This window comes from Musca vetustissima, unplaced genomic scaffold (assembly GCF_032173495.1).
Source record: "Musca vetustissima isolate MV318-11 ecotype Yass unplaced genomic scaffold, APGP_CSIRO_Mvet_v1 utg97036, whole genome shotgun sequence".
NCBI lineage: Eukaryota > Metazoa > Arthropoda > Insecta > Diptera > Muscidae > Musca > Musca vetustissima.
The window spans coordinates 111,612-121,796 of NW_026879677.1; the positions used below are offsets into that span (position 1 = coordinate 111,612).

General features: G+C 33.5%; 1 non-coding gene across 1 annotated transcript; it reads left to right on the forward strand.

The window, feature by feature from the left end:
- Positions 1-246: 246 nt before the first annotated feature.
- Trnav-aac (transfer RNA valine (anticodon AAC)) lies at positions 247-319 on the forward strand. Its single transcript has one exon. It is a non-coding gene; the product is annotated as a tRNA-Val (tRNA).
- The last annotated feature ends 9,866 nt before the right edge of the window (positions 320-10,185 follow it).

The following is a 10,185-nucleotide window of genomic DNA, read 5'->3' on the forward strand; positions in this document are numbered from 1 at the left end:
AACACTATGGATGGATATAAGTATTTTACAAAAATTACAAATAAAATATATTTTCTTGGTGTTACTCTGTAATTCTCTTATTTCACCATTGAGAGCATTGCTTGTTTACATGAATCACCCTGTTATGCAGTATATATTATGGTGAAGGTGGAATCACCCATTCATTATTTGTATTTATAAATTTAGCACAAGTGCCACTAAATACCTTTCTTTTGTATACAGTGAGGTGCAACTCGTATTCCATGTGTTTCCGTGGTGTAGTGGTTATCACATCCGCCTAACACGCGGAAGGCCCCCGGTTCGATCCCGGGCGGAAACAGTTCAGTTTTTTATTTTTTGTAGAATTTTTTATTATCAAAAATTTTGATAAATATAAAACTAAACAATTGTAAAGCTGGAGTTATGATGGAGTTTTATACCAGTACACAACATTTGAAGCCTTAAAAAAAAACATAAAATCGTAAAGACTAGACAAAGTCATTTTGGAAAAAAATAGTTCGACAAAAAAAGGGCGTGTACCTTAACATTACACCATATCAAAGTTACATATTTCCAGTTTGTAGAAATCGGGTATAACGACTTAAAAAGCTTACGGATTCACACATGATTGTAGTTTTGACAATTCGTTATAATGTGTACTTGTACAATTTATATTAGATCGAGCTGAAATTGGAATTAAAATTACTGTGGGAGTGTAGGATTGACATATATGTAGAGGAAAATTTGGAAATTCGTTTTTATATGTACCAAAAGTAACAAATAGTACTAACATTGGTAATATTTTCATTTGAGCGAATAGAGCTGAAATCCAGAAATTTATAAGAAAAGGTACAGCTGAAGTTTGGATTAAAGTATTCATGGTAATTTGTACTGTTGGGTAAGAAAAATTTTAAATTTTACTATGTATGGTACAATTTGAGTTTGGGTAAACGGATAGACCTGGAATACTTTTGAATCTACTTTTGAATCTGCATACTGGAAATAAGATAGAAATTTCGGAAATTTGTGCTTATGTGTGAAGAGAATCGTAATAAACTTGATATTAGATGTAGTAATAGAGCTGGAATTCGGAATTATAGTACAAAAAATTAGACACTTATTTCTTTTGTATTCCGTATACGAAGTAGCGGTCACTTCGCTAGTACGAGTATTTTATATTTTCAATACCAAAAATCCTACAAATATCGTGAATTCAACAGACAGGCGAACGGATAGTCAGCCCGACATGGTCAAATCAACATCATGTATGGTAGGGGTTGTATGCAATCGACAAAGAGGAATATTTTGGCGCATAAAAAATATATAACCTCTATCGGGATCCTTGTATTTTCTGAGGCAAGCGAAAGTGATATTACGGACAATATGATTGGAAAATGCGCATAAAACCATAAACCTTTCTAAAATCAGGCATGACTTTTATATGAGAATGATGTCAATAACTGCAGAATGCTGAATGCCAAATTACAGCTACTTTGAATGCAAAATGCGGCTATAACTTCCAAATCCAGAACATGTGGCGGCATTAAATTAAACAAGTGAAAAAGGCAGGGCCGAAATTTGGATACCCTCCACCATAGATATACTGACAGGTACCAGAAATGGAAATATAGGGAACATACCAAAAAGTGGACCTATACAGACATTTCTAAAAACGGATTATGTAAACCATAATAAAAATTTCAGAAATTTTTAATGGATAATTATAACCTCAGCCTTATGGCTAATGAGGGTGTATACACTTTAACACGGTGAAAATGTTTCTAATCGAAATATTAGTTTCTTTGGGCCAAATCCGTTTCAGAAAATTTAGATTTCATCCAAACTTTTCCCATCTTATTATTTCCTCCAAACTTTGTTCAAATTCGAAGATGGGGAATATCGGTTCACTCCTTCTGGAACCTCCACAAATCAGATAACTATTTCAATATAAACCAGTAAGGAAAGCAATAAAGTCGGACGGGGCTGACTATATGATACCCTTCACCACTTTAGGTATATTCAACAGATGAATCCTAACAGACGTCGCATTTTTAAAGGACCAGTAAAATTAAATTGGATCCATAAACATGTCATTCTGCAACCGATACTCAATTTTTCATTTGGTCAGATATAGAAGCTATATCTAAATCTGAACCGATTTTTACGAAACTAAACACACATCATTCTAGACTTATCTTAACCGAAAGATATTAAGGGACTTTGGTACACTGGTTTACTTTAAATCGGACGAAAATATATATGGGAGCTATATCTAAATATGAACCGATTTTCACGAAACTTAACACACATCATTCTAGACCAAATTCATTACGCTATGCTAAATTCTCGAACATCGAAAGATATTAAGGGATATTGGTGCACCATTTACATTAAATCTGACGAAAATATATATGGGAGCTATATCTAAATCTGAACCGATTTTCACAAAACTTAACATACATCATTCTAGACCTAATTCATTACGCCGTGCAAAATTTCGTGCAAATCGAAAGATATATAGGGACTTTGGTGCACCATTTACATTAAATCGGACGAAAATATATATGGGAGCTATATCTAAATCTGAACCGATTTTTTCCCAATTTTAATGGGGATCGTCCTTGGGCCAAATAAGTGACCTATGCCAAGTTTCATCTAATTCGGATCATAAATGCGACCTGTACTTTGTTTACAATTTAACATAGACATACAGACTGACGGACGGACATGCATAAATCGACTAAAAAAGTGATTCTATGCATATTCTCAAAAGGAACCATATGTCTATCTCGTTTCCTTTTGCCTGTTACAAACATATGCACAAAGTCATAATACCCTGTACCACAGTGTGGTGAAGGGTATAAAAAGGGTTATATGGGGACTACCCCAAAAAGGGGGGACCTATATTCATAATTTTTTTGTGGAGACATTTAGTACCCAATAAGAACCCAATGTAGGAAATTTCAGCTATTTCGGTTGAAAACGCGCTGAAGAACCCCAAAATACCTAAAATTGGGGGTATCTTATATGGGAGCTATGCCTAAACGTGGACCGATAAAGCCCATCATCAATCTTGGCCTGCCTGCGGACAAAAGACGACTCTGTGCAAAATTTTGGCGATCTATCTCAATTAGTTTAGATGCTAGAGTGAATACAACAGGCGGACGGACAGACGGACATGGCTAGATCTTAGTCTTAGAATTTTACGCTGATCAAGAATATATATACTTTATAGGGTCGGAAATAATTATTTCGATGAGTTACAAACGGAAAAACAAAATAATAATATACCCTCTATACTATGGTGGAGGGTATAAAAACATGGTGTATTCCATTGAACTAATTTTATTCGAATTTGCTCGATCGAAATATTACGGAATCAAGATGCCAATCCATTGGGTTTTTTATACAATCCGCCATAAGTTTGGTGTGGAATCTGACTACCAAAAATTCTCAATATTGGTCCTTATTTAAAATAGCGCCCATATAACGGTAACTCCCAAATTTCGGCCACGATTTTCAACCGAATTGGCTGTAATTTGGTACTTCGGTTTTAATTGGATAACACATCTTCCCAACCAAAAATTATAAATATTAGTCCTTTGTGGATAGTCCCCATATAACGGTACCTCGAGAATTTCAGTATTGTAGAGAGTATGAGTATTTATACCCTTCACCACACTGTGGTACAGGGTATTATGTCTTGTACATATTCTTGTAACAAGCGAAAGGAAACGAGATAGACATATGGTTCCTTTTGAGAATATGCATAGAATCAATTTTTAAGTCGATTTATGCATGTCCGTCCGTGCGTCTGTCTGTCCATGTTGAATTGTAAGCGAAGTACAGGTCGCATTTATGATCCAAATTGAATGAAATTTGGCATATGTCACCTATTTGACCCAAGGACGAACCTTATAGAAATTGGAAAAAATCTGTTCAAATTTAGATATAGCTCCCATATATATTTTCGTCCGATTTAATGTAAATGGTGTACCAAAGTTCCTATATATCTTTCAATTTGCACGAAATTTGGCATAGCGTAATGAAATAAGTCTAGAATGATGTGTGTTAAGTTTCCTGAAAATCGGTCCAGATTTAGATATAGCTCCGGTTTTAGGTAAAGAGTGCACCAAAGTCCCTTTTAGGTAAAGATTCCACCAAAGTCCCTATATATCCTTCGATTAGCACGAACTTTTGCATAGCGTACTGAATTGGGTCTAGAACGATGTTTGTTAAATTTCGGGAAAATCGGTTTAGATTTAGATATAGCTCCCATATATATTTTCTTCCGATTTTATGTAAATGGTGCACCAAATGCCTTATGAATTGAGTCTAGAATGGTGTGTGGTAAGTTTCGGAAAAATCGGTTCAGATTTTGATATAGCTCCCACATATACATATATATTCGTCCGATTTTACCTTAAATGTCCACTTAACTCCTAATGTTTGTCCGATTGACACGATATTTCCACAACGTATTAAATTAAATTTATTGCGTTTTGTTGAATTTAGTGCAGATGCAGATATAGCTTCCATATTTATTTCGAACGGGTGTCTGATTGAAATTAAATTTTTAACAGTGCGGCGTACCGAATATCGTGTATCAATTTAGCTTTAAAACGTTTTCCATAAATTTGTCCCATGGTAAGCAGACGACTCTAAATCTGCCGGAATGAATTTTTAATTTATCATAGGTTGCAGAAAGACACGAGTATGTTATTTCATGGGAACATTGACATGGAATTGTAAGGATGAAAGTGTTGAAGGGTATCATATAGTCGGCCCAGTCCGACTTTACTACTTTCCTTACTGGGTTTTCTTCTGAATTGACTGTAGTTTGGTATCTTTAATTATAATTGGGAAGTAAATCTGCCTACCATATATTATTAATACTGGTCCACTTTTTAAGATAGCCCCTTATAGCGGAACCTCCCAAATATCAGTATTTTAGGGAGTTTCAGCATGCTTTTTAACCGAATTAGCTGTAGATTGGTATTTTGAGATATCATTAAATATCACATAGTCCTGCAAAGAATTATCAATATTCGCTCATATTTTTGGATATCCTTCATAGTACTTCCATTATTCGATATTTTGGCAATTAACTGAATTAAATCTCATTAGGTGTTAAATCTTCCTATCAAAAATTTACTATGACATAGCTCGTCATATATAAAATTTCCGAACACAGATATTTTAAATGTCTACTTCATTGTGGAAGGTATACAAATGATATAAATTTTATTTTCAACTATCAACTAATAATTTGTAATTTATTTCCTAATCAAATTGTCTTTAAATTTCGAACGAAATTATTATTGTCTTAATATTATTTTGCAATAATAATATTATTATTTTTCGATCAATTACTCTGAATAGATAATACACGAGAGATTTCATTTTCATTTCGAAATCTCCAGTCACAGACCGCACGACGGACGACTAATGCAGCAAAAGGTGTCATCCAACCACATTAAAATGTATTCTCGATTATTTATTTATGATAATGAAATTATGCAATATTTATTATTTTTATGTAAATTTAAGCCATATTAGCAAATTAGAGAAATCATAAATCTCCGCAATGGACAAATTGTCGAAATGCAAACATACAGACATATGTTTGAATGTCGCCAGAGGTGGGGGAGGATGAGGTGGTGATGGGGACAAATGGCTGGTGTTGACATTCACACTTTTATATATACGCACACCTACATATTGGATTATAAATTATTTATTTATTGTATATTTGTTTGTTTGTTGGTTTATTTTATGTGTGTGTGTGTGTTTGGAAAATCTTTTCAAAATTAACAATTCATTTTTATCTAATTTTCTATTTGTCCTGTATTTTGATATTTTTGTTTACAAAAATAAAAATATCCATAATTTTAATTAATATGTTTATATGTTACAAATTATATGCAATGTTTTTGTTGTTGTTGTCCTATTGTATTTTATATTTACTGTAAATTTGTGGTTAATTGCAATGTATGTGTTTATCACTTACAAATACAGACATCTATGGGCAATGATATGATATTTTTGTTTTATATTTTATGATTTAGCAATTTGTGTTAATTTACTGCATTATACCACAATATGGATATGGGATTTTTTATTGTGGTTATTTTTATTCGGAAATGTTTTAAAATTAAAGAGATTACAATTATATATTTTAAAGAATTAGAACATTTAGCGACATGTGTATTGGGCAAATAATATTTCAGAGGAAAGAATATTTTTTTTTTAAAAATCCACGCCTTAGATAGAGTTTGAAAATATTTCCTTTAAAGTAGTAAAGTCGGACTGGGCCGACTATATGACACCCTTCATCACTTTGGTATATAATACATATGTATCCTAACAGGCATGCCATTTTCGAAGGAACATTGACATTATATTGAACGAACTTAAATCTAAATCTAACCCGATTTTCACGAAACATAGCACACATCATTCTGGATCTAATTCAGTACCCTATGCAAAATTTCTTGCACATCGAAAGGTATATAGGGACTTTGGAGCCCCATTTACCTTAAATCGGACGAAAATATATATAGTAGCTATATCTAAATCTGAACCGATTTTCACGAAACTTAGCATACATAATTCTGGACCTAATTCAGAACTCTATGTCAAATTTCATGCAAATCGAATGATATGTAGGGACTTTGGTGCCCCATTTACCTTAAATCGGACGAAACTATATACAGGAGCTATATCTAAATCTGAACCGATTTTTCAATTTCAATAGGGTTCGTCGTTGGGCCAAATAAGTGAGCTGTGCCAAATTTCATTCAAATCAGATCATAAATGCGACCTGTACTTTGTTTACAATTTAACATCTGCAGACGGACGGACATGCATAAATCGACTCAGAAAGTGATTCTATGCATATTCTCAAAAGGAACCATATCGCTGGCATAACTGGTAAAAGCCACAAGTCCATATTTTACAATTTTACAGGAGAGACAAAAAACTATACAATTTTTTTGAATAAATATTTTTCAAATCTGTAAATGTAATTGGATTTCATATGTTTTGAGTATTTAATTTGTGTAAAAATAAAATTAAAAAAAAATATATATATATAGTGCACCAAAGTCCCTTTATATCCTTCGATTAGCACGAAATTTGGAATAGCGTACTAAATTAAGTTTAGAAAGATGAGTTTTAAATTTCGTGAAAATCGGTTCAGATTTAGATATAGCTCCCGTATATATTTTCGTCCGATTTTATTTATATCCTTCGATTTGCACGAATTTTGGATTTATAAGTTAATGAAGAACTCAAAATGTGGCGAATGTAAAAAAAATACTGAAATAAGTGTAACCTAACATGTGACAAGTTTAGATGAAATCGGTTTAGATTTCGATATTTTGCTTTAAATTTATTTACATAATTTTGTCCCATTGTAAGAAGCAATTCTATATCTGTTTTTATCTTTTCCCTTTTTATATCTAGCCTTGTTTGTATACCCTTCACCACACTGTGGTACAGTGTATTATGTCTTTGTGCATATGTTTGTAACAGGCAAAAGGAAACGAGATAGACACATGGTTCCTTTTGAGAATATACATAGAATCACTTTCTGAGTCGATTTATGCATGTCCGTCCGTGTGTCCGTCTATTGGTGTTAAATTGTAAACAAAGTACAGGTCGCATTTATAATTCGATTTGGATGAAATTTGGCACAGCGTACTGAATTAGGTCTAGAATGATGTGTGTTAAGTTTTCTGAAAATCGGCCCAGATTTAAATATAGCACCCATATATACATTTTCGTCCGATTTAATGTAAATGGTGTACCAAAGTCCCTATTTATCTTTCGATTTGCACGAAATTTGGCATAGCGTAAGGAATTTGGTCTACAATGATGTGTGTTAAGTTTCCTGAAAATCGATCCAGATTTAGATATAGCACCCATATATATTTTCTTCCGATTTTATGTAAATGGTGCACCAAAGTCCCTATATATCTTTCGATTTGCACGAAATTTGGCATGGCGTAATGAATTAGGTCTAGAATGATGTGTGTTAAGTCTGTTAGGATTCATCTGTTGAATATGCCAAAGTGGTGAAGGGTATCATATAGTCGGCCCCGTCCGACTTTACTACTTTCCTTACTGGTTTTTAAATAAATCGATGCATTTTTATTTATTGAACGTGTCTGCATCAAAATCTCAATTTCAAGCAAAAGTAGACTTATTGCCTTTACCAGTGCCTTTAGCACAAAGACATAATACCCTGTACCACAGTGTGGTGAAGGGTATAAAAAATCCACGCTTTAGATAGTGTTAGAAAAAATATACTTTAAAAAATCCACGCCTTAGATAGTGTTTTAAAAAATATACTTTAAAAATCTAAAATTTCAAATTTCAAATAACAGTGAATTCGGTTGCAAACGGCCCTTAAGAACCCCAAAATATCGAAAATTCAGGGTATGGGGGCTACCCGAAAAAAGGACCTATTTATATAATTTTTGCAGAGAGATATTGTACATATTAAGAACTCAAAATACAAAATTATAGGCAATTCGGTGAAAAAATACGGTCAACCCCCCACAAAATTTTAAAAATTTGGGGGTACCCTTATATGGGGGCTTCCAAAAAAAAGTGGACCTATATTTGTAATATTTAGTGGAGAAATTTGATATCCAATTGGAACTCAACGTACCAAATTTCAGCGTATTTGGTTGAAAAACGCGCTTAAGAACCCCAAAATACCGACATAGCCCAACTTGAAATGCCTGCAGACAAAAGATTAATCTGTGCAAAATTTTGGCGATCTATCTCAATTCGTTCAGACGCTATATCGTCTTAGAATTTTACGCTTATCAATAATATATATACTTTATAGGGTCGGAAATTATTATTTCGATGAGTTACAAACGGATAAAAAAATGAATATCCCCTCCATACTATGGTGGAGGGTATAAAAAATCCATGATAGTCCCTAAAAAATATCTTTTAAAAATTACGCGCCTTAGATAGTCCTTAAAAATATTTTTAAATAAATCCACACCTTTTATAGTCCTTAAAAAATATTCTTTAAAAAATCCGGGTGTATACAAAATTCGCCTTTGCTGAACCTATCACCTTTTTCGCGTGTTTTATTTTTTTTCTTCCTGTTGTCAGCCAAATTGGCTAACTCCGCAACCCTGCACTGTGCACCGACTTGTCATCTGTATTGCAAACTTCTAATGCTCAAAACTCCAACATATCTATGTTCAGTTATGATATGTATTACATAGATACATACAAATACTATAGTTTTCACTATCATAGTCAAAATCCATATAGGATCATTTTGTATAGAAATGTAAACGCACGTGTGACACCAACTTTCCTAATTATGAATTAAAATAGTAATGGGACAAAAATAATAGAGAAATTTCCAAAAACCAAAATCACGTATAGATTTAAATTTAATTTAGAAACGTCTTTCCCTGCCACTTCAAATCCCAATCTCCATATAATTCTACTTTACATATCATGACTGAATAGCTGTGATATTAACTTGTCCTTGTATGGGAAATTGGTAGTGCATGTTGTTGTCGTTGTTGCAACTATTGCATGGCACAATAATCCCATATTGACTTTGCCACCAGTATCAAAATAATGCCACCAACATCTGGCCGTAGAAAAAAAAAACAAAAGAAAGGAAGAAAATTTACCTTGATACACAATTGGGCGCCACTGTTGACAGTATGCAAAACTTTCCGATGTGATTGTGCAAATGCAATGTCATTGATATGCCTGCCACCCGGCACACATGGAACTCTTAAGAAATACACATGGAAACAGGAAACAACACCAAAAAGATGATGAAGACACAGGCACACAAACACATACACATACACCGAGAAAACGAAGTAGTCAGTTAGCAATGTCTGCTGCTGCACGAATAGGCCCATAAATGGAGACTGACAAAACAAAAGACCAAAAGTTGAAATGGCAATAAAGGCTTTATGCCATGCAAGAAGTTTCCTTCTGGCTTTTGCATTTGTTCTCGGTTCGTTTTTTTTTTTGTTTGGTTGGATTTTGCTCAAAAGGATAAAGTTAACGATGATTGTGGTGATACCAATGATAGGATTTGTTGACACTGTGACGTTTCCATTAGTGTGTGACCTTTTTCGTGTGTGTTCGCCGCGTTTTACGAAATAACATTGATGAAAGATGTCAACTATCGACGATGTTGTGATT